Here is a 26,024-nt window from a genome sequence, read left to right on the forward strand (position 1 = left end):
GCATCTGCAACATAGAAATGGAAGCTGAGATACCTTCAAACTGGCTCTGATCTTTGCATTGCTTGCAAGACTGAGATCCTCCTCCAGCTGAAGCGAGGGCTGTTTCGTCTGTCTGAAACTAATCCAAGCAAGGTAAAAATCAAGTTTAACTAGCACAGACAAAATGAGAGTGATCATGAGGCTCTTCAAAATGCAATGCAGGTTTTGGGGTGGGTTTTTTTTGCAAGTGCCTGTCCTTCATTACCATGCTTACGCTTTAATATTCTGACATAACAATAACGTGGTTTGGAACAGGATTTAATATTACTGGAAATAGAGGGGGCATTTGGAAAATGTCACAACCTTGGTAAGAATATCCAGGGCAGGCTGAAAGCACCCAGGGGCTTATTGAAAGATAAATCTTCCATATTCAGAATTCAGTAATACTTAAATACAACTGCAATTTGCCATTAGCAAGCAGAAGGCAACTCTTAGGCCTTCTTCTGAAATACCAAACAATTGGGTTTTATTCACCTCAGGTTCCAATGAAGCCAATAATTCATCATTCCCAAGCAGTGTAACATGATGGCTCCTGCAATATTTAACAAAATCATTTGCAGGTAGTGAAGTTATCAAAAGCAACCTTCTCCAATGGATGGGGTTGACGTTCCTCCAGGGCTCTGTTTTAGGATAGCAGCTTTCTTATTCACAAGGCTGGCTTGCTTGGGGGTAGTTCTGACACCCAAATCCTACATGTGCTAATAGTGAAGCTGACTGTCGTGGAGCAGTGCTGGGCTGGGGTATTACCCAAGCTGTAGGAGACTGTCAAACCAGTTCTAGAACCACCGGAGCTTTCAGGGTCACCAACTTTTTGGACTGACCACGCACCTTTCCTTACAAGCAGGGTTCAAATAAACAGTCCACATTAATTCCTGACTCATCTAGGCAGATTTTGAAAACAGGATTCTGCTCCACCTATCAGGTTTCTTTCTTAATTCAATATTGAAGTAAAATAATTCACATGCACAATGAAACAACAACCAAATGAGAATCAACAAACAAATGAGAATCAACATATTGGTCAAATTCTCATGGCTCCAGAGAGTTATAGGAACCTAGGAAACCTGCCTTTCTCACCACCTTGCAGCGTTCAATAGCATTTAACAGCATCTGTTTTTATCTAAAATTAAAGGGAGGAGCACAGTAATGAAAAGTAGGGCTTTCAAGACTTTTGATTCTTGCTAATTCATCTTACAGGAAAATAAATTTCAGGAGATCAATTATTGACATGCAGGATTTTAGGCTGACCAGAAGAAAACAATAAATCAACCTCTCATAGATTGAAAATATCTATCCTAAGATATTTTGATATCAGCACACCTCCTTAGTTTTAGAGAAACAGACAGTGCTTCTGTAGTTAAGATATATATGTCAGTGCACTGGGTAAATTTAAAAGACAGATGTGTTTGGAAAATATTAAATCTCTATTCCAATAAAGCAAAATATTTGGGATTTGTCTGGGACAGGCTGAGTACGTGGCAGTTTGAGGCAGAAAATCTTTCTTCTGATCCTAAAACAAAGGCTTCCTCTTTCTCCCATGAGGAATGACACAGATCTACCCAGTTTCAGTCCCCCAATACAATACTGATCTTTCCATCCACAGCACCCACTAATTCCTGGGGTGCTATCTGTGCCCAAAATGCTATGCACAGACAGTTGCAACATATGGGATCCCGTCAAAAAAAAAGTCATCCCCAAATTGAAGAGGGAGGTCCAAAGGATAAAGGTTATTCATAAATTGCCTAAATATCTTTTGCACTCCATAGATTAAGTCTGAGCAAATCTCTGGTCCCCTCATCTTCCTGAGATACGGTCAGAGGAAATGCCAGGCTGATCTTTAGCAGGCTCCTTCTCTCAAGATAAGTATTTGCACACAGAGGAAGACAGAAGCTGCACTCTTCCCTCCTCTTTCCCCTGTAAAGACTTCATTATACTTAGGCATATTCTTTGGAGATCTTTATAATTTCCTCATATTAAAGGGATATTAAAAAAGAAGGCTTAATGTGTTTATTATCTTTAATACTAGTGTAGGAATAGTCTTTATTAGCTACTTCTACGAAATCAAACCAGAATCATTTTCCAAAATCATGCTAAGTTGAATTGCAAATAAAGTGTTGTAAGCACAGAGCATCCTTTTCCCTTCCGTGTACCTGCAGGTTTTGGATTTTACTGCAGTATGGTGCAAATATAGGCATGGAGTAAAGCTATAAAAGGCCAATGGTCATCGCCTAAAGAAAAACTTAAGAACTGAACTCAGAGCAGAATAAAGGCTTACTCCTTAGGCTCAGACTGAAGAGGCAATTGAGGATGCCTCTGTGGCAGTGCCTCTTGATCCTCACTGACTTCTCCGGGAGCTGAAAAACCTTCTAGATGGCTAAAGTTAGGTGAGAGGAATCCCATTCTAGTCACTGGGTTGGGAGCCAGATTTGCTTTGCAATGTAAAATAGTCTAAAATATTTTTGCATAACAAAAAGAAAAAAACCTAGAAAACTGATCAAACTTACCACCTTTGTCTGAAACAAGAAGGTAAAGAGCAAGAGACCCGATACTCTATTAGATAAAGTGCATGTACATAGACAGTAGTATATAGTATAAAAATATATAGGTTTGGTGTTTTATAGGGAAAATTTCTGTCTCTGGCTTTCAGTTTGCCTTTTTGTATTATGATATTCAAATCAATATATTCTTCAGTGTCTTGAACTTGTCTCACCCTTTAGGACACAGATGAAAACTATCCCTAAAGAATTTACAAAATACTTTTAGTTAAGAAGTAGAACATAACTCTACAATTAGTTTGCAGAAAAATCCCTAACACAGCTAGTCCCCAGGTAGCTTCTCTTTTCACTTTCCTTTAGGTTTTCTGTTGTTAGAAAAATATTTTCCAATATTTTCTGAGATCCAATTCTCTTGTAACAATCCTACTTTTACTTCCCTTTTATGAGACTCTGAAGAACATTGCTTGGTCATCATCCAGCACTGTATTTCTTTTCATGTATCAAATTCCATCTGTGACCGATATCCAACTGCTCTGAGACTATTCTTTAGCTAAGCAACCTGGAAATAGTGCTTTTCCACCCATTTTCCTTTTTCAGTCTTTCCAGTTCTGTAACTGTCCACATCTTCCATGGTAAAATCTAAAACTACCCCAGCCCTGACTAATTTCTTGTACCATCATATGGGTCAAATTATTCAAATGCTCCTTTGCAATCAAAAAAGGGTTTGTGAACTTGTGTTGCTGGGTTGCTCTGTAAAAAATGGAGCCTGACCTCATTTCCCAGCAAGCACTTCCGCCACCTCCCACATTCACAGGCGTCTGGTTCAGCTCTTTAGAGACCCGTGGCTTCCCAGACTGACAGTGGCTGCCTACATCCCAGTTTCAAAGATGGGAACAAAGGTGTCTACATGTAAACCCCAAACCGAAACTTGCTGCTCTGCCTGGTTCTTTGAAATCTTACCTGACTAAAATCCCAGCAACATTCATGGATCCTGCTTGTATACGCTCCAGATAAACTTCTGCTGTCCCTTCTGCTCACAGTAATATACCTCAACAGCAAAATTTTATCCATTTTTGTATATTTGAATAAATCCCTCCCCAACACAATCCAAAAGCATACAGCCTTCCTGCATTACCAACAAAATGAATTCATTTACACATGCGTGGAGGATGCTGCATGCTTATGTAAAAGAGGAAATTGGGAGAGCTGTCAGACATGGTTTTCTTTCTTCTTTTTATTCTCGTATAAACACCCTGAAACAAAGAATTAGAAAGCAGAATTCTCCAAGCCCAAAGTATGGAGAGGAAATATGGGCAAGGAAATAATTTTTTAAAAAGTTCTAAGAAATTGAATTTGCATATCTTATATCTGTAGGCAGCCCTGAAAACCACATTTCCTTCTCTTTTGAAAGCAACTGCTCTCTCTGCATTCACAACTCAACCTAATAAATTCCATAGCAATGCTGTGAAGTGCACAAATAAAAGACCTCAATAAATCACAAAAAGAAATTTGAGAGCTGTGGACAGAAAGAGGTCCCAGAGGTGTTGATTTCTCAGGATACGTATCATGCAGCATTCACACTGCCTCTTCAAATGATCCAAATTCAGTCTGCGTCTCAGTTGCCTACAGACCCCATTTTCCTTTGCAGCAATACCACTCACTGCTCTGCAGGACTCCACAGTCCTCAAAAGGGAAAGGCTTGAGGTCTGTTCTGGTTGTCACAGCATCATCATGGGCAGCTGCATGGAGCAAGAGGACCAACCAAGAGGCAGACAAGCACCCATCAGAAAACAAGCCTGAGCATAACCAAGATCTTTCTTCTCAGTACATCTTTTAGCTGAATTCAGAACAAGCCCCTTGGGCATTCTACAGGAACTGATATGGGAACCTCACACTTTTACACAGCCAGAATGGTCAGTTCTTTCTTGCCAGGATTAGCAGTAGCCATGTATGTTTGTTAAAAAAATTTTTTAAAATAAAAAAACCTGCTATTCCAATCAGTAGCATTTAACATTTTCTTTCAGTCCATATGACATATATAGTTTACACAGCAACATGAATTTGTGAATCTTGTCCCAGTAACAGAGATATAAGAGAAGTCTATTTTTGGTTTCAACCACTATTGAAATTTTTAATTAAGCATTGCATGAATATTTATTCTCTCTCATCCTCTTGAAACTCCCCACTTAGCTGCGAGAAGGAAATATTTACTTAGATATGCACTCTATCTGGTCCAACTAAGTCAAAGAAACTGAACATAAAAAACATCTCAGCAATAAAATTATTTCTTAGGCCACTCGGATAACTCTGATTGTTCCCCTAACAGCACTGAACATTGGCAGGGATAAACCCTGGCAGAAGATTGCTTGGGTTTCCGGAAGAAAAGGCCAGGACCTATCGTCCACTCAGAAAATTGCAACAGCCCGGGCATGTCCATACATCCTCATCTCATAATGCTAAGGGCAGAGTGTGAGGGGCCCAGCATGATCTAGCAATGGTTTCCACACAGCTCTGCTGATAGAAAGATTACAGACAAACTCCACTGAGGATGCAGGTGGGGAGCTGAGAAGACAGCGAGAGGACACAGGCAGCCTGGCCCGCAGCCTCAGAGGCACCCAGGAGGGCAGCACTCGCCAGGGCACCCTCCAGAGGGGAGCAGCCTGCAGGGGGACCATGCCAAAAGCATACAAAGGCTTTAATCTCTGAAGGCTGTTTAATTAGAACACAAAATCCTAAACAAGGACAACATAACTCTTCAGATTCAAAATACAAATCTTCTGATTAGAAAACAAATCCTGTCTCCCTTCCCACCCATGATATCCTTGCAAAATTGTCCTTCCTTTGCTTTCCAACACTCCTGCCACGGCTCCCCAGGCTGATGCGTCTCTTTTGGTCTCTACAGACCTTGTCTGCCTGGCAGCAATCTGATTTCCCTTCTCCTGTTGCCACCTGCACCATGAGTTCATCCCCTGCATGTGCATCTGCTCCTGGAGCGTGTCCTGCAGCATGCTGCCGCAGCGTCTGCTCAGAGGGCGAGTGCTCCAGCCATCCCAGGGGCCAGGCCACAGCTCTCAAGCCCAGTCAGACCAATGAAGCACTCCCAGTGCCCCAAATGCTTGTCCTTGGAAAATTCGGAACAGAGGAACAAGAGCATCACTCGTGCCGCAAAGAGCCAATGCAGTGACAAGAAACCCACCAGCCCCTTGCATTTCCCCAGATGTCAGCAGCACTAGGTCAGGAAAATGAGCCATAGCATTTAGGAAAGAACAGCATTTAATCTGGATTAACAGCACAGAGGCAGGAAGACCAGCTCAACGGCAGCACTGTCCATGCAGATCATCTGGTCATGAAGTGTCCCATCTGAAAAAAAACAGAGCTCTGCCCTTACAGAAGAATACCAACATGCATGTGCTGGGGAGTCTGCTCACCCTTCCTGCAGCTCCGTTGCCACTCCTGCCCTGGGAGAGTCCGGACCCATCACCTTCAAGGCAGATGTGATAGCACCAACAGCTAAACCACCTCTGGTTTACATGATTTATTTTTTCATTTTCTCTATTCCTCTGACAAACTATCAAGATCCTCCTTCATCTGACCAGCTAACATGTAAGAACACACACACATCTAATGTTTGAAACTACTGACTGATCTGCCTGAAAGCAGATTGCTTATTAGCAGTGTTCTGAAAGGTAGTTCAGAATTTCAGTTGTAAACTCACTTCTTCCTACATTTCCTGGCATTACTATTTTAAGTACAGAGCTAAGTAAGAACGGGAAGCATAAAGATGCGAATGAATATACTTCCCAGGAAAAAAAAAAAAAAGTTTCTCCTCTTTGAATTCTGTTCTAGGAGCCAGCAGAAATTCAATCCCATTTTGCTTTCATCTGTCATTTTCACTGGAAGGTTTCACCAGCTCAATTAGCAGAGCTATCCATACTGAAATTTCTCTTTCTGTCATTACTTTACAGCTCTTGAACATAAAATTCAGTAGGCTGAAAGATTTTGTGATGCAATTTATGGCAAGCTTGAGCAGTCTTTTACCTTTTTACCATACTAAGTAGTATATATAGATAGTATATATAGATAGTATACATATTCCACGTAACGGGGTGTGGTTGTTGGCTGTAGGCGGGTAGCTGTAGTCAGGTCACCCTCAGATGCAGATCCACGGTGGATGCGCAGGCAGTTCGGAGCAGCACAGCCAGCATCCATCGGCTCAGCCCCAGCTCCCGTGAGCTTGTGTGTGGGACACAGGAGCTCCTCAGCCCGACTGCCCAGCCTGGCCACCAGATGGGTGCCTCAGCAGGGGGGGACTACGCACGAAAGCATATGGGCACAAAGACAGCCTTACAGAAACGACAAGTAGTTAATGACTTGATCATATACTATTCCTGCCTTGCTGTAACAAAGTAATCTCGCAGCATAAGGCAGCTTTTCGGTGCTTCTATCATTATTATTCTATTAACACACTCTACCTTTTATTCTGCCTGAAATAATATTGACTTATACCTTTCCTTAAGGGCAGTTTTAAGATGCGAATGAACTATTATCTCTGCATTATCTGGAATGGAGCAAACGTTTTCTATCAAGTCTTCACCTCTTCAAAAAAGAAACACTTCCACTTGAATAGTCAGTGCTGTGTCTGGGAGGGATCTTTGCCCTGGTCACAGTTAGAGACTCAAAAGGGAAGCAGACTCCAGAGGCCGCCTGTCTGGATGACTGCCACATTTAGCGCACAGCATCCATCAGGAGCAAGTGCCTGACATTTTCAAAAGCTGTGCTTTGCAACTGCAGAAACTGAGCACTGAAGACCTTCCTTATCTGTAAGCCTTATAGCAAAGTCAGAGAGCTGCCACACAAGAAAGGACATTTGTGTCTTCTCAGTCTCCCTTTCTTTCCAAATCCGTTCTCTTATAACTTTGTACCCTGTCCAGGACAGTAGGTTGAAGGATGTAATCTAGCAATTCCCTGTCTTGGTGCACCCCTACAAACATAACTCCTACAAGTACCACACTTCAAGAATGAGCTTCAGGAGAATCCCAAACTCTGGTAACAGGGTTGTTCAACGTGTCCAAAAGTGCCAGAATATTAATAAAGCAGTCAAAAGGGATAAATGAGATGAGTCAAACCGGCCTTTGATAATGGTCATCAGCAGGATCTGTGAATTTGCCTACCTTTATTCTAAAGAGGCATTTCAAATATTATAGATACACTGTAAACACTGACTTTCAATAACAAGACCTACACAAAATATGTATTCATTCTGTATCTCTATTTAAGAAACTCTGCTGCAAAATACAGTGAAAAGCATCTCTATTTATCTGAGGTCTTTTGCTCTATTGGTGGACTGACATCACTGCTGTTTCTGTAAAGTGTGAATCAACTTCCCACACCTTAAATCAGCAAATTACTGTATCATTTCTCTTGTGTTTGTCATTCAGAGCACTTCATCTCAGAGAGGGAAGAAAGCATTTGTTTCTTTGACAGTGGTTGATAATGAACATACTCATACAAAAGCATTTTATAAGGGTCAGTATGTAGCCTGTTACAGGGGGATTCTTACAGAGCTTTTCAGCACAGAGAAAATGGAGAACGTTCTTTTGGTGCTATTGAATCATACCCCTTCCTGCAAATGACTGTGGTTCCTCTATTTACAGTGTGATTTAGACAGAGGGGGAAAAAGATCAGGTCAGTACCCACAGCATGGATTGACAAAATCAGTATTACAACAGTACAAAAAATATTAATATGATACAGCACTAGAAAGCACCATGTTACTGTGTATTTCACATTACCACCTGCTGTATTATACCGTAATGGAGACAGGTCAACAGCTTCATTTCACAAAACAGATCAATCCATGATGATGAAGCAATTTGTACTGTATTATTCTAGCTGTGTTATGTCTTCTGTAAGTTGGTCATGACTTTTTTTGAAAACCAGGTGTACATCTCTATAATGGTAAGCAGAAATACTAGTCCTCTATGCAGCAATTTGTTTTATATTATATGACACTCATGGAATGTCTCTCATTAAACCATAACTCTGCACTGAAATCAGATTAGTCATTTTTCCACCCTGAATCTACAGGTTTTCCTATCAGTGCCTCAACTGTCAGCAATTTGTATCACATTACTCTTATTAAGAAATGGGCTTAAAGAGAGAACAATATCAAAGACTTTCAGTTTTCAAAAGTTGAAGAGCTGATGGGAACAAAGAGAGCCCCATTTCTAACCTGGAACTACATCCTTAAATTAACACAGTGAGTGTGTTAGCAAAACAAAACAATTCAGAACAGAGCTTAGAGAACAAAACCAATAGAAAGAATTGATTCATCCTATCGATTCAGAGCAGCACTATGTGCATTTAACACCATTCCAGAAATAAGACTCTTCCTGGTTTAGAATTTACATGTCTAATGGAAATACCATTACTTTAGGGACCAACATATACTGGGAAACAAAGAGCCATCATCTCCACCTCCAAACAGTATGAAAAACTTTCAAACTTGAAGCCTGAGTCAGTCGAGACCATGTATCTGAGCAGCTTTTTCTGGTATAGAAGTGTAATAACCTTTTATGTAATCTGATACCAGATTTAATGAGAATAACAGCCTGATTTACAAGAGAACAGATATTTCCATCACGGAATTCTACTTTTTACTCTTCAGCATGTGTTAGGGGGCAAGGTGGCAAAATGCGCATCCCCAGGAAGGAATAACATTAAATGCTGCTTGCCAAATTCTTCAAATAAAAAAATCCGTGGATGCTAAACCCACACCCTGAAGGTCCATCTGATTTTTAGAGCCTCATTTTCCCAGGGCCATCATTTTCATTCACCCCCTTTACAATGCCTCTGAGATAGCCACATCTCCAAGGCAAGTTTCTGACTACAGATAGTAATCATTGTGTGTGTAAAAACAGTGGACATTTAGTGCACATAAGGAGAGAACCAGTTCAGTGTTTGATCTGAAGTTGCCAGCAGAAAAGGGAAAATGGGGTTCCAGAAGACTAAATGAATTTTAAGGTACTATCACAGACAACTTTCCTATAGGCCCATTCCTCAGTCACTCCAATTCATGGCCTAGTATATTTAAACTGCCATTTACATTAAAATGTCAGGTTATGAATTGTAGGAGCAATGTAGAATCATAGATTTGCCTCCAGCATCTCTGCTACACAGGCTGTAACCTCTGGCAACAGGGCAGAGAAGGCACATAGGAGCAGCAATGGCTGAGTCACTGCAGCTCTTTGCTTCAGCACCCACATTGTCATGGCATTAGAGAATTTTAACTAGGTCAGAAAATATACTCAAAATCATGATGGGTGTCATGCAAGGGTCTAGTGGATAAAGATACCAAAATTTAAAACAACAGGTATTTAAAGAAATAGAACTGAAACTGCAGCATCAATTGTCAACTAAATCCCTTGCTGTGAATAAAAATCAATGATAATCTTGTCTCTAACTTTTTAGGATGTGTTCAACAGATATATTACAAAGACTCTGAAAGCTAATGGAGCCTGGAATATGAGCTTCATCCTTAAAATGATATGTAACGTAATTATGCATAATGTTCTTCTACTGTGTTACAAATTTACAGGAGAAGTTTGACTTCTGTATAATTGCTTATTTGACATTAGTGTCTGTGCAACTGAAATCATATTGAGCTTTCAGCTTGTCAAATATTTTGTGTTTTTTCCATTTGTGAAACATCAGAATTGGCCTGACTTTTTCACATTAATCTGGCCCAAGTAAAATGCCTCTTCTGATGTTCTTGACTTTAGGTATTGCTTTCAGCCACCCACAGGGGCTGAATGTACCAGAACCTACACTGCCTTCATGAGGCGCAAATGTCCTTTTCGAGGACGCAAGGCACAATCAGTACACCAAATCCAGAACAGACAGAAACATGTTTCTCAGCATTTCCCATGCTGTAGAGGAAACCTCATTGCACATGGAGAGTACTTACCCAATTCAAAGGTAAAATAAAGGGTAAGATAGGAACTGAAGTCCCACGTCTAGGCCACAACTTCATCACTTGCACACAATCAGTATTCTAGCACTCTGTGCACAGTATTTCCTCTGCTAAACATTCTTTCATCACACTGGTGATTATTTGTATTCAGTCATCACAAAGAACCTGCAACTGAACACTGCCAGGTAGAAGCAAGGTAGAAGAGCATCCTCAACCAGCCATTAGCTCCTTCTCACCAAGGGATCTGCTTTATAAACGCACTGTCTCCATATAATCGAGCTGAAGATCAAATAGACTAATATTTTTACCTGTAGTCAAAGACAAAGACCAGCATCCACTGTGATTCTGTAGGGCTTCTGCCCTCCCAGTAACAAGTATTAAAGCCAAGAGGCTTTGAGCATTGGTACATAAGCACGCTATATCATTAAAATTATCAGGCTCTAAGTATTATGAATTCTTATTTGAATGCACTGCTACATTGGTAAGGGATTTCTATTTCAAATTAAAAACAAGAACAAAATGAATAAATATGTAAAAATTCATAAAGACAAATTTGGTTGGATTAAGGGAACAAGCATGCAAACATCTGACATGGTTAAGCTTCAGCTATCTTGCAGCAAAAACAAAGCCAGCACCACAAAATCACTAGAAACTAGGTTAAAAAAGACAGTGCAAAGAGAAGATTGGAAAAGGTGGAAACCAATAGCAATGAAGGTTAAAACCCAATCCACATACTCTGCCTTTTCATGCACATAACTCACTGCATAGAAAAAAAGATTATCTCCCACCACTAGAATGGCTCAGTGCCTCAAGGAAACGCAAAACAATTACTGTTACTGAATAAAAAAGATCACAGGATATGAGGAGGAATACTCTCCCAACAGAAAAAAGAAATAATATAAAGGAAAACAAGGGGGAAAAGCCTTACTGCATACAAATCAAAATACTCCGGAAAAGGACATCACATCAATAGGGAGAAAAACATAAACAGCCAAGCAGACCCAGGGTGAAGTGGGGTAATACACAGACTTACAGATTCAAGTTCTCCCAAGAACAATGGAAGTACTCTTCCGAGCTAAAATTTTGCCCGCTCTAGCAAATGGCACCTGCAAAAAGCCAAGGAACATCTCATTAAGCTGTACCTGTGCTTCTCACAAAAGAAATTAGTTCATAATGCATGGGAACAAAGGAAGGGATGATCCTGGGTTTTCACTGTTATTATAAATTAGAAACTATTTCACAGGAACCACTGAAATTACTGTACAGAGAAAAAAATCTGTAGATGTAAAATGAAGCTCAGGCTCAAGAGGAAACACAGACTCCCTATTTTTAATCTTCCTGCAGCACAAGGCCTTTTGTTATTGACACAAGGAGGGAAAATACAAACAACAAATCAATTTTGACAATTTTTCAGGTTATGATTAAAACAAAGCAATTTCCACACTTTTTTTTTTTTTTTCTTTTCATCACTGTTTGGTGCTTATAGCACTTCCACCACTGATCTAACATCATGGGATGAATATTTTAAGGAAGAAATGACACATGAGTGGCACCACAAAGTTTGTTTCTCAGGCAGGCAATCTGCCATTCCTCAGAAGGCAGCTGAGTCACATAGTGTATAAATAACTCTGTCAAGAGAATAACTTAGTCTCACTGTGAAATCATTCAGCAGAGCCAGAAAGGTGGGGAACACAGCAGTCGTTACCCATGTGCTAGCGGTTTCGTTTCCCCCCATGTCATCTGTAACAGCACTGCCTCTTTCAAGCAGCAAAGCTATGCATGAAGGCAGATGAGAGTGTCCTGCTCCCAACTGCATACAGCAGGCTTTGTGAGAATTCATTAACTCCACCACGATCGCAAATCCTAGTTGTGCTCAGAGTTCACCTGGGTGTCCACGTGCCAATGAGAAACAGTCCTAGGAAAAGGGATGGAGCCATACACAAACCTGGTGGGAAGTGGTGGGTCACATCCCACCCAGCAGGACCTACTGGCTCTTAGACACAGCACAGCCTTCACCTGTCCCGCTGTGAGTAGTCAGAGCACGCTGAAGGGAAAGTCAAGGTCATTTGCAATGATGGCAGCAGAGAGGCACAGCTTTTCTGGAAGGCATTCATGGAAGCACACAAACATTTGCCTGCATTAAATACTACTTTGGGAATCATGTTTCTTTTAAAGTAATAAGCTTATACAAGAGTATTGGTGGTATTAAACTATATATAACTTAATTCATGACCTCAGCATCTCATATGAAAATGAAGACATACATACAACCATTCTTCAGCTAAGACCTTCCTTTGACCTTGACTATTTCTTCTCTACATCAAGAAGTAACAAAAAAACACGTAGGCCTGTCCCTAGCAATGCATTTGGCCAAACCCTTTAGTACAAAGATAGGGAAAGCCACTTCAACCCTGAGATAGACATACCACTGCCATCATTAGTACAATATTGTCTCAAATCTTGTCATGCTCAGGGACCCAAGTGTGAAGGAAGGCTGTCATTCTCTCCTAGGTGGAAAGACTGCTCCTTTACGTCACATCAAATGCTGTGCAGAAATCATGCCAGGGCAGCATCAGAAACTGTGCCCTGATGAAGCCTACTCTCTTTCACTATTTTGCCATTGGCTTTTTGATGACTAAGGCAAAGTTTCCAGTATACCAGGAGTTAAAATAATCTAGACTAAAATCAGAGCCTTCCATGGGCAATTTCTGTCTTCCACTGAATAGCTTAATTTAACTTTCAACAACTGCACAGTTCTGCAGCCACATCTCCCTTCAGCAGACTATTTGCATGCAAAACAGAAGATCACAATACTCTATACAACCTCATAAAAATATGCACCATAAGACACTAAGCATCACTTTGCAAACTGTTTGCTCTTCTGTTCCTTGTTATGCTTCTGTCCTCTCCATTTGCCTCTCAAAAATTCCAGTCCTCCAAAGAAATTCTGAAAAAACCACAAAATCTAAATGCAAAGTTATGTCATGGACTTCTGTCAGGTAAAATACAAGGACTCTGAGTCCCATCCTGAAGGCTCTGTACAGTCAGGATTTCCACTGACTTCAGGGAGAAGTCTGCCAGAAAGCTGAGCATTACTATAAAAAGAAATGTAAAGATCCAAAATAAAGATGAAATTCCAGATGTACTTTTGCCCTATAGAGATGACTTGTACTACCTTAACAGATGAAATTGCTACTCATTGCTTCCTGGGCTGCCAGGATCTTGTTTCAAAACTTGCGATGCGATACTAAGAGCTGGTGCAGAATAGCTGGAAATATCTGACGCCCTCCTCAGTGAACACCGTTACAGGCTTTGATGGTGACCTGAATTCTCAGCTATATCAAGCTCCTTTAATTAGGAGTAAATGGGGAGATTAATATAATTCATAGCTAAATATTATTGTATTTCTTACACTGAGCCAAACAATGTAAAAAGGCATGTGTAAGTAACATACTACGAATGTCTCACATTCCTAAGCACCAAACTTCTCTCAAATTTTCTTATCCTTTTTTATCTGCTGCTTATGGAGCATGTAATGTTCAGTTCACTGCAAAGTATCTTTCTGAAAATGCCCGCTTATTGCCAGAGGAAAAGGTATAAGGCTCAAAATAATAAAAAAAATCCAGACTAAAAAACAATCCACATTTCCCTGTGGGAGTGATCTGAACAGATATCTCTCCTTCTTATAAGCGTGGTAGCTATATTCATTTATTGTAAACATTTTCATTTTCTTCTGCCTTTTCATTCTCTTTTGACAGAGGTGATAGCTAAGGTCAAGTCATCCATTGTTTAATGAAACTATCCTGTCTAAAAAACAAACTAACTTTTTTCTGGGTAGCAATGGATAGTATTCTTCTTTCATCATCTCCTTTGCCTTTCTCTATCCTTTCCACCTATACAGCAGATATTTTCTCCATTTTGTACTTTATTTTACACTCATTTTACATCCAGGTAACTGATGGATTCAGGTAAGGACCAGAAAAAGGATACTAACCCCCCTGATTTTTATAGAGAAAACAAAATGGGCTACTACCTACTGTCATCACATGATTGACACGGCAAAACCTTTTTAGGCTTGAAATGAAAATTCTCTTCTCTGATGTACGTTAGGAGGTATTTGTGACATGTCATCAATCCGACTGCAGTAAATGGCAGGCTGTGCTGCCAAGGCTGCTCCCTGGCCGATGGACTGCGAGGTCCCTTGCAGCCGCGACGCCAGCAGGCACACATGATCTCACTTGCTACGTCCTATCGGAAGAGCAGGATGACTGGTAGCACAATACCGTCTTTCACATTTATCTCCCTTTCACAGACACCAGTCTAATGTCCGTGAATACAAATGAAGGGATACGATGAAAATAAGTTTGTCTGGCATTGAGAGTCAACTGTGAATGACTAACAATCGATGAATAACCCAGTGGGTGTTTGATTACATGGTCTGCATGTTAGGTTTTTGAAGGCTAACCTCTCAAAGCATCTTTCCAGCCCCTTGGCTCCCTACAAGAGGATAAACATTTCAAAGAAAACACTGTCTTTCTCTTGTTTGTATGCTGCCTTAGCACAATGGAGCTCTGCTCTCCAAGCAGCTCTTAATGCAAAGTTCAACACCCATTCCCTTTTATAATCACACAATAAACAGTTTGTGTGTAGTCTTCTACTCTCCTGGTAGGCAAAAGCCTTATCGATCAGATCCTCTGTTAGTTAGTTGTTCACCTTGGCAAGAATCCTCTTTCTAGGTAAGAGAGGAGGACAAAATTGTTTTCTCAGCAGCTGCATTCTTGCTTGTGTTCATTTCTACAAATAATTTCAGCTAAAGACTACTTTTTTTTTTTCCTCCAAGAGAGACATTTGTTGAAATTCAGTTTGAGAGATAGGTTGAAGGCAAGTGAAATTCTTAAAGCTGTGAATACCAGTCTCTTTGCCTTGCACCTTTGAAGACATGTCTTACTGAGCTACCGGTGATCCAGATTCTGAACTGAACACTCCCTGTTTGAAATGAGATGTTATTTTGAAGAATAAGAATTTCTCTGCAGCATTTCATCTTAGCATCTCTTTAAATGGAGCATTCATAGGCAGGTTGGCTCTAGGAAGCACCTATACTGGCTACTGCACTTTGTGTCATCAAAGTTTTTTATTAACACAGTAAAAGTAATTTAAGTCCTGCTTGAGCTTCCAGGATTAGTGGAGAACTGTTTTTTGTTTAACTTTTTGGTATCTCTCTGCAGCAGCCCCCCTGCCCCAGGTACCTCCCCAGCAAACATGGAGGCAGCTGAGCTCCAACAGTGCCCTGGCCTCTGCCCTGGACAGAAACGGCCGATCCTCTCCAGCTGGGGCAAGAAAGCTGGGAACAGCTCTGCAGCGTTTGCCAAGGCCACCTGCAAATCTGCCCAGCCTTCTGCCTTTTTTTCTCCTCCTCCGACTTTTTACCACTGATTAGTATGGCCACTTGTTCTGCCTCATAATTGTTTGGGACTAATTGCTGTTGGAAGGCAGATTATAATCTTTATATATTATCTTTATTTTGCAGTAGAATATTTGCGTTAATCCTCATTCACTTTGTAAAGACTTACACACTCTAAATAAATCACATTTTATTTGACACTTAAATACCACACTAAGATACATCTGCCAGGGAAACAAAGCACTGAACTGTACCACCCTACTATAACACTGGGCAGTGATTTATTAATAACACAAATTATTTAAAGCAGTAGAGGAGTCTACAAGAGTAATTTAGTAAGCTGAAATAGTTACTAAATTTAGGAACGGTTCAATATACCACAGTTAACTTGGAGCTGACTGTGTAATTCCTAGCAAAATAAATTCAGTGACCTTTGCCTATTCATTGCCTGTTCATGAGTACACTGACAATCTTAACCTGTTATGTTTTAAAAATTATTCAGCAATTTTCCTAAGTTTCACTCACTATAATTTTTTATCAGTAGCTGAAGTTCTACATTCAAGTTATATTGCTTAAGTGGTAATCTGTATTTCTTGATTAAAAGGCAGTGAGTCCTTCGGAGAGGGTTTTGAAGGGAATTTTAGTGATTTGCTTGAGAATTATGGCATAAAACTTCTGAGAGAAAAAACAAAGGCAGAGGTGACTAGGGAAATGAATACAGACACAGTTCAGGTGTAAACACAGCAAATTCTTATTTAAACTAAAAAGAAGTTTTGCTCACCATTATATTAGCCATACATCGACACTTTGAATTTTGAAATGTCTGTATCCATAGTTTCATTTCCTGTCCAAACACCTCTTACCTGCAACACCTGTGTTACTGTATCGCACTGCTGGAGCACCAGCATTAATACACAGGCCACAGCAAGAGAAACAGCTCCCATGACTCACACAGCAGCTGGAGCAGCAAGTGGACACTGCTTTTGATTTTTAGAAGAAAGGTATTAGCTGATCAAGACAGTATTTAAATACGATGTCTGCTTTGACTGAAACCTATTCACCTTGGGTTTGAACCCTTTTTGGACATATTACTGCTGGGAATCTTGAAAAATAAGAAAGAAAATCTCATCATTCATTGAGAAATGCACAAGTTGAAGAGCAAAACTGAGAAAGTTTATTTTACGTAATGCAATAACATTAACTGCTACTAATGTGTTAAGGGTGGGGATGATGAGCTTCCAGAAACATCTGGCCACTACTGCACATTTGAGAGCTTGGAAAGATGAAAAATATAACTGGCTTACACTGCTGGGGTGTTGCTGCAAGTGTCAATTGATTAATGCAAGGGACAAACTACTTGTTATAAATGCAACAGAGCCTTTGGAAAAGGGGTTAAACAACATTTAAACAGTAAGGGAGAGGGGGGAGGCAAAAGTGCAAAGAAAAAAGGGGGGGGCACTTTCTATTTTGGTTTTGGTTTATGCTCACCATACTGTTTCTCTTAAACCAAACTGCTCATCAATCTGTCTCAAGAACCATCACGAACAATGTTTTTGAAACAAAGACAACTCAATGAAGTTGCACCTTCAGAGTGCACCTGCACAGCACCTTACAGATGAGCATCCAGGAAAATTCCTCCTGGTGTCTCACTGTTACACTTCACACCAGGCCCTAGCATTGCCCAGGATACATCACAGTGAATCAGGACATGAGTGGAGACTAATGATCAGTATGAAACCAACACAAGAGAGGACAGAAACAGTCCCCAGATAAAGGCAACATTCACTTTTCATATGCCTTAGACTCATCGTCTAGCCGCGACAGCTCACAGAAGTATCAGTTTAGAGTCACCTGTACCAGTAGTTTTCATATAATGGGCACCTGGTCTACTCTCAATGAGTCTGAACCCACCAATTTATTTCATGCAGCAATCAAACATCAATGGGTTTCTGTTTTTACCTGTCCAGACCTAAGATGGTGACTGAAAGAGATAAAATTGCATCCCATCACAGGTCTTCAGAGCCAACTAGGTGCTTTCATCTATCAGTCACTTTTTTTTTTTTTTTTTTTTGGTAAAAGGAAAGTTGGGATCTGTAAAAACTTTAAATAGTTTGCATTTTACAAACAGGAACTTTCTTCATCATGAATCTATCATAAATTTCAATCTCTTGATCTTTTCTTTACGTCTTGTAGTAAGAGTCAATGCTGAGAAAGATTTCTCTTAAAGGGCCATTCTATAAAAATAAGCCAAGGGATTTTATTTCATATCTTAAAATTGGAAATGCATTATTGATGGGATCATTAATTATATATTTTGGATTTATAACCAAGATTTGAAGAAAAGCACAATATTTGAACATACATAATTGCTCTCACAGTGTACAATCTCTTTTTCTTATTAAACACAGACCCCATTTCCTCCTTGAATGAATATTTTATTCTGAATATGTGTTCCAGTTATTTGGCAATATCTTCTATCCCGTTTCAGTCCTTATTTTGAAAGAAGGCAACTAACTTGTGAACATTTCTCACTGATATAATCTAGTTCTACTTATAAATCAAAATAAATTTGAAGTGCAATGTCTTAAAAAAATCCTAAAAAACCTCACAACTCCCTCCTCCCTCAAGGGCTCAGACCCACAGCGTGGGGGTGCAGAAAAGGAACCTCTAGCAAGCTTTCAGCCACTCTAAAGGAAGTGCATTATTTTCTAAGTGCATGCTTGAGCTGAGACTCCAAAGAGATTAATCAAAATACAAACCAGGGCAGCCAACATAGGTACATGAAAGAAGATTACAAAATTTTGTGGATGTATATCCCACTGATTTTCCCTTGTGTGCTACCAGGCGTCTCAGGAGCTGTTGACAGCTCTGGCCAAAAGCCATTCAGGAGAGGACAAGCTGGGTGAGCCAGGGTGCCATGAAAGGCAAAAGATCTGCAGGGGCCAAGGGGCAGCGGGTCAAAGGCGGCCGTGATTTTCCTCAAACGCACTGAGTTCCTTGTTCCGTGACAAAAGCAGCTTTTCCTGCCTTGTACATTAAGTGCATTGGATGTGAAGTGAATGACAGTTCCTTCCCATGAAATTAGAGTCCTGCATTAAGGGATCTTTGGGTTATTTTTTTCCTTACATGGAATAAAGAAGGTGGTTTATTCTTATGAACACACACAATTTCCAAACTAAAGCAAGAACAGAGGTAAGAGATGACAACCCATGCTCTAATCTTGTCAATTGTTCAGCAGTGGCAAATACATATAAAACCTTAATTTTCAGAACCAGACCTGAGAGTCCAAGCTCAACTAATAAAGTATCTTAGAGTATGTGGTAGGTTGCTGGCCACAGGCTTTAAAGACCCAGATTCAGTTCCCCAAGTTAGCATACAGGATTTAGGAGCAAAGACCTGGTCTTTGGTCTTCTTGTGTTTCACCTCCTCACTGGTGAAACAGGGAAGGCACCACATGCTGCACAGTAGCCCCAGTCTGCTCAAACCAGGGCAGTGGAGCCAAAAGTGACTAAAGAGTACAGTTAACGATAGAAATCAGTTGGTTGTAACCAGCTAGTATGCTGAGTAACTGAGAGCAAAGAATCTGGTATTCTGCTATTATTTTTTATTTAGCTTCTTTACAGTCAACTACATTATTTAACAGAAAAACTTTAAAGTTACTGAGAATGAGAAAACAGGAACTTTGGTGTCTTTTATGATTACTTCATTCATAGCACAGATACTGAAACTCCTGCTTTAGAGACTTAAGACTGTTTCATTATTAAATATATGCGCATCATGGCCCTTGCAAATCTCTATTAAACTGAGGATTAGGCAAAGGCTGGAACAGATAGACAGTATATTTTCATTCAATCTCCTTTAAAATAATGATGCATGCAACTTCATGTCATTACTCTTTAACGGTCTTAAGCCTATTTAATAGCACAGTAATATTCCAAAAAGGAAAAGGGAATTATTTCCACATTTAATTTTCATCGCAAAAGTGAATGTGGTTCTTTCCATGGCAGATAAGCAGCTAAAGCTGCTTGGTACCTTAACTGGGATACGACTGCATTAGCTCTGCTACATTACAGCTGAGCTAATGAAACAAAGCAAAATGATTAGCTTCAGACTCCTTGGAGTATCTGAAAGTAATGTCTGGCTTGCTTCTAGGGACCTCCCTAGAGGCAATGGAATCAGCAGACACTGCACCTGAATGAGCATCAAGTTTGGCCTGGGTGACCAAGCTGGTTACCTGCCTCATCCTCTGATGGCACAGGTCCTGTACTGTAGGTTCCACGGGGTGCAAAATGAAGACTATGGTTCCCAGCTCTGGCCCCCAGCCCCTCTCATCTGCTGTGACAGGGAGGAAGGAATGGCTAAGAGCCGAGGACAGATCTGCCCTAGCAGGTGGTCAGCTGTTCCAGTCCCTGAGAAAGCAGCATGTCCAAGGGCTGACCCCACTCCCTCACTTGAAAACAACACAGTTTTCCTCCTCATCCCGTGGCAGTGCAGAGACAGCTTCAAAAAAGCAGGGGACACTCTCCAGCTCTGTGTCAGCCCAAGGGGAGTCACTACCGCATAAGTGGCCTGTCTGCATCTTGGCCCTACTGGGTATTCAAAATGAAAAGCAGGAGGAACTGTGGTTACACCAGTAAGAAGTGTAGTTTTAAGACAGGGATGAGCCAACCTAACTGCACACTGCTACTCGGACTCCCTTGTGCTTGCAGCAATGCCCATGAACTGGCAACAAGTTTTCAGTCATTTTGCTTGCTGTCAGCCTGCCCCTCCACCACAGGAGCACTGGGGCCAGGATGGGGGTGCAGCAGAAGCTCATGGCGGGGGCAGAGAGGAGGGATGCGACTATTCCTTTTGCTCCCAGCAAGCAGTTTAAATTGGCCATAGCACAAAGCTCCAACGTGAGCTCCCTCCTCCAGCAATGCCTCTCACACCCTTGCCTGCCTCTCTCATTCACTGCCTTAAATCCCTCTGCCCCAGCGGTCACCACCTTTGTTTCCTTCTTGGAGGAAAATATTGGACTTGCCTCCTGTACACCTGGAAGTAGTCCAAAATTAATACAGGTTTTAGCACTTACAGCATCTTACCTAAAAATTCTCCACAGGGTCTGCCAGCCTTGCGGTTTGAGCAGCAAGCATCCTAAGGATAAAGTTAGCATCACTATTGCGTGGTCAGAGACACTAAGGCATGCTAAATTAAGCTACACTTATGAATGAAGAAAAGCAGACATGCTGATGCTTATATATACACAAAGGTAACTACAGGAAAAGAAGATGATGGGGCGTTGCACAAGTTTTCTCTGTTAGACATATGCTTAGAGCTGATGCCCACCATTTAAATCCTTTCTGCTATTAACCCCAAATGTGATAATATCAATCCTAGTGTCCACACCCAGTCTAATTTTTTTTGGTTTTTTTTAATGCAGAAGCAGAGATATTAAGAGATCTGTGAGAATCTTTTGGGCCTTTGGGATGTACATATACTAAAGTTTTAAGCTGAGGCAGGATGCTCTAGGAAGTAAATAAAAGTAAGTTAGTAGTACTTTTCTTTTATACTTTGTGCATTTCTTAACTGTCTCCAAGTTTGCCTGTCTCAGAAGACTCCCAACACGCTGAACATGATTTTGATCACCCTAATTCACCTGTTTCCTAAGTACACTATTCTCTCCACAATTTTGCAGGCTTTCTGCTCATTTTAGGCAAAACCAGAGATTAGCTGGATGAGGAATCATGAAGTGCATCTACTCATTTTTCAGTGTCATAGAATCTGTTTCTTCCAGAATCCGTAAAATACCCGAATACAAGCAGGAGCTGCAAAATATCTATATAGTTTCAAATATATTAGAAAGTTTAAAGACTGACTGGATTTTGTCTTGGTTCAGTGAACTGTAGAGGAGGATATAGCTGCAGAACAGAATCTAGTGCAAATCTTAAGCATTTAGAAAATTCCATACCACTCACACTTCAAAACACTACACTAACTGATGCCCTCCTACTGACTCCCCCATCCCAGTGTCAGACACAGCAGCTGCAGAGAGGTGACACAGGGGGGTGCCAGCCATGGAGAACTGATTCACCAGGAACTGCACAGACACTTTGCCCCCCAGCTTTTGTCAATATAAAAAAAGCACTGGAAGGACTCTCAAGTCCTGCCATACCCAAGCCCCAACCTAAATGGCTACACAGACTCATGCTTAGATGTGAATATACATACAGGTATCTTCCAGATGATGCCTGGACATGGAGCTGAGCATGTGTTCAAATGCTTTAGAGGACTGAGACCTGACTGCTCAGTGATTTGGAGAAATGAACATGAAGACATGGCACTTCTCACGCAGCAAAAATCTGTGTATTACCAAGGGAATATTTACCCTACAGAAGTCTTGTCCTTCCCTTATTTACAGGGATGTAACTCTGTAAATGTTATAGATCCATTCCTGCTATACATCTGTGGAAGGGAGCCAACACTTGGATTTCCCAGCTCTTGTGCCACAAGTGAAAATAACTCATTTTTCCTTCTTTAAAAAATAAAAATAATCACAATCCCCTGGTTGTTATTCTAGCAGAAGCTCCTACTAGTTAATTTAACTCAGGAAAAAAAATCAGATTCAGGTGGAGGCTGTGCAATTCAGAATACAAAGGATATCTGAGTTAAGGTTCAGAACCTTTTTCTTTCAATGCAATAATGTGATTGATTTTTTTTTTTTTTTTCCTGGAGGGTTTTTACTATATTCATATTTCAGCTTTAATTAGCTTCTCCAGGATTGTTAGTGCTTCCGCAAGATTCTTTCCTCTATGTTCTAATTATAGATACTGGGTAGATTAGCCAGTGTGTGATGACCTTTTACAGCCAAATTGACTTCAGCTTCATGTGAACAAAATCCTGGGGAAGGAAGAGAAGTTATATCAGATGACTAAAAACAAGTGAAGCACAGCAGCTCTGCCCCTGTCCTCCCGTGCTGGTACTTCACATCATATGAGCTCCACTAACGAGAAAACTCACATCAGCCATGCAGCAGCAAAGAGCCTGCTTATAAGCAGAAACCAAGAGATATTTAATAGATATTTAATATAAAGCTCAACTCTTCAACAGAAAAGTTGACTATGTGCAAGAAGAAAACGTACATGGAGCAAAAATCTGGATTTATTGGCACTGTAAACTGAAATATTTAAAAATGTGCCTTTCCAGGCTGTACTAGTCCTCAAAAACTAAGAGCATATCAGTGACCACTGCAGAGCTGTTCTTCAAGCACTGCCTTAAAGGGATGTTCCTGAGGAGGACAGGGCTTCAGGTAGCCACGGTGTTACCAGAGGGGGAAGAAAGTATGTGTGCCCTGCAGAAAACAGTTTTATAACCCAAAATTTATAGTCTGAGCCTCTCAATGCTCCCAATTAGCCAGCTCCTACTCTTTCCTTGGATCTCCAGGGAACCTGTGGACACAGATATCTCACATGACCAAATCATCTGCTGGAAAGAGCCTTCAGCAGCATCACAGTTTCTGCCAGCAGAGAAGCTGTGCTACAAACCTCTCATTCTGTCTCACACACACTCCCTTCCTAGGAATTTGTGACACGGGAAGGTCAGTTCCAAAGCTTCTCTCATCACCTGTCACAACTAAAGAGTACTAGAACCATGGGGTGATGTTACTACTGCAGACAAGATCTTCCACAAGGATCTAAGAACACAAACCTAACTGGTTTTTTAATGGTTATGTCATTTTAAACTATGAAAATGCTGTAGAAAAAAACCCCAACCTTTAAAAAAGAATGTACATGCGTACAGAAACATAAAACTCATCGGGGGACTTTGTTAGGTTATCACTCTGACTGATTTAATAATACATAACTTTGGTGCTTACTCCGGAATAAAAATCCATTGGTTTTTTTTTACTTAACCATTAATTAATGAGGTTGCAACAGTATGAATGATTTACAGTGACATGCTCTGACAGTTTATACATGGTGAGTAATACGATGTCAGACGCTTCAGTATTTATATTGAGATGAATGGCACATAATGTGATGCACATGCTAACAATGAACATAAATATTTAGTAGTCCCACCAAAGCCTCCTGGTATGATTAATTTGGCTTTAACTTCGTATCTCTCTGCAGTCTTGCCTATCAGTTATTTATTTTAAAGGCATATTTCTGGAGAACCTCTATCAAGTTTATTTACACATCCTCACTGTAATAGCAGATTTTGGCAAGTACTTTTTCTTCTCCTCAGAGCAGTGAGCTTCACTCACATCGCCTAACAAGATCCTGGAGTCCATTAAGTCCAGCTGGACTTGCAGCAGCCCAGTAAGAGCCCAGGAACTGTGCTGTTACTGTCACATCATCAGTGACCCCCTACACACCCGTGTCTCCTTCTGCACGCAGAGATGCACACTTGCTCCCCTCATATCCATTCCCTTGTGGTAGAAAAAGAGGATGAGACTGGTGCTACACCACCCCTCTCAGCAAAGTATTCTGTGAGCAATACTTTGAGTTACAAGGGAAGGGAAAAAGGTCCTCCTTCTGGCTGGCCAGCCCTGCTCTCCTCTGCTTGCAGGAGCAGGGAATAGCTCACTGCCCCTGGCCAGTTGCGGGGAGAGCTTTGCTCTCACTCTGCAAAGCTGGAGTGTTAGACCACATGCATCTTCAAACAACTCTACACATTCAGGGCCTACAAAATATGTTTGAGAAATAATCATAGCTGCTCTCTCACTCACTTGTTCTTCCCTTATATCATCCACAGTGCAGGTTATTTTTTGTTAGCAACTGTTAATGCTGCAATTACCGTGCCGTGACTGGCCTGCCTAATGTTTAAGTCATGAAGAGAGAGGGAAAGATTTTCTATATTATCCCTTATTTCTACTTAAAGAGAGCCTTGATTGCTTACCAATTAATAGTTGTAATAATTAATAGTTGTAATAATTTGCTCCATTTTTAGTATTAATGCCACTTGTTGAACCAAACAACAGGCTCTCTGGGTATTGCTCTAAGCAAAATAAGAGTGCGTCTTAATTTTGGAATGTTTTTAAGTGTTACCTTTGAGATTTTGCATTTTCACTACTTTTTAATACATAGCACACAACTTCAAATATTTAAGTTTCTAAAACAAATGAACAACTGATCATTTTCACCGGTAACAGAGAAACCACAGATGCAGTCCCTGCCCTCCGTTCCTAAGTCATCATCAAGAAACCGCGACGGCAGTAGAGATTTGATTAAGTCTTACTATCCAGAATGTCACTCAGCATGTAAGAAGAGGAAGAAGTGCAAGCTCATTCATTCCTGTTCCTGCCCTTTACTTGTAAGTGTGGTCTCATTGTCTCTGCCTGCAAACAGTATTTCACAGAATTCCTGCTTAGTCCAAGGAGCCCCAAAACAAGCTTGGGGTGCCACCAATTATCAAAAATATACATTATATACTGTAAATATTATTTTACTTCAAAACTCAAACTAAATAAAAATTAACAAAGACATTTTCCTTGTGTAAACATAACTGCAGTTGTGAAACTGCAACTAGATATCTACTTGAGTAGGGCAGCAATGAGCTAGCAGAGAATATATCTGTATTGCCAAAGACCTTTTCTCATTTTGAATAGCCTCTTTACAATCCAGTCACACCTATATAAGCAGCATATTTCTGTATTTATCCACCACTAATCCATAGTTCTTTATGAACTGAATGAACTCTCATTAAATTTTGTCACCCCTGTTGTCCTATGAATAAAAGGACGACTCATTCCATGCATGTGCATAAATAAAGACAGTGCTCATCTAACTTGCCTCACATACTGAACTATTTAATGTTTGTCAACCAACCTGCCAGTCAGGTGAATGCTGTGGGGTATCCTACTCTTTCAAAGATTATTTACAAGGCAAGGTATCTGCATGACTGCAAATCATGAGACGTTTGGCCTACATTAATCCAACACAGATGTATTAAACTCCTCCCCTCTCTCCTGGCACTGGCATTTTTCAGTGTAAGATTTCCCACTGACACAACTAACTGCCATTAAACATGGCCCTGTGCTACACTGAAAGATTAAGGAGCTCAATCTGTTTCATCCATCACAAGGAAAACCATAAGGTTACAGGGCTATGGTGCACGTCTGCAGGGAGAAAATATC

Source organism: Athene noctua, chromosome 15 (assembly GCF_965140245.1).
Source record: "Athene noctua chromosome 15, bAthNoc1.hap1.1, whole genome shotgun sequence".
In the NCBI taxonomy this organism is placed as follows: domain Eukaryota; kingdom Metazoa; phylum Chordata; class Aves; order Strigiformes; family Strigidae; genus Athene; species Athene noctua.